The sequence below is a fragment of the Geospiza fortis genome, unplaced genomic scaffold (assembly GCF_000277835.1).
Source record: "Geospiza fortis unplaced genomic scaffold, GeoFor_1.0 scaffold15, whole genome shotgun sequence".
In the NCBI taxonomy this organism is placed as follows: domain Eukaryota; kingdom Metazoa; phylum Chordata; class Aves; order Passeriformes; family Thraupidae; genus Geospiza; species Geospiza fortis.
Window position 1 is genome coordinate 61,001 of NW_005054778.1, and position 787 is coordinate 61,787.

The window sequence follows — 787 nt, forward strand, 5'->3', positions numbered from 1 at the left end:
CGCTCTGCCCCCTCAGGGACCCGCCGCTGCTGCGGGGCCGAGGCGGCGCTGAGGCGCTGAGCGCTTGGGGAGCGGCGGGAGAACGGCCGGCGCTGCTCGCGGGCCGGTGTCCCGCGCTGGGTGTGAGCGGCCCGAGAGCCCCTCAGGGCCGGGCGGGCCCTGAGCAGCGCTCAGCCCTCACAGCTGAGGGATGCTCGAGGCCGAAATCTTACACCTCAGGCCAAAATCGTCCGCCTGAGGGCAGAAATTCTACCCATGAGGCCAAAATTGTCCAGCTGAGGGCAATAAAACTCCACCTGAGGGCCATAATTCACCTGAGGCCAAAATTCTCCACCTGAGGGCAATAAAGCTCCCCCTGAGGCCAAAATCGTCCAGCTGAGGGCAGAAATTCTACCCCTGAGGCCAAAATTGTCCAGCTGAGGGCAAAATCTCCCACCTGGGGCAGGTGTTGGTAAAACAGCCCAAAAACTGAGTGAAAAACAGCCAAAAAAATGGAAGAATAAGTAAGAATTTAAATATCTTCAATAATAAAGGAACTACCCCAAAATAACCATTTAAATCTCTTTATTCATAGCAGAAGAATCCCTTTTGCTTTTTTTCTGCTTTTCCTGGTGGTTCGTGGAAAAAAGCAGGGATGTAAAAAAATGGAAACATTCTGGAAATTCCAAAATAAACATTCCCTGGAAGGAGGGGAAAAAAAGGGCAGATTCCTTAAAAATTCCATACTAAAGAAATAAATAATCATTAATTAATAAATTAATTTTCATTAGAGACAATCCCAGCAGGA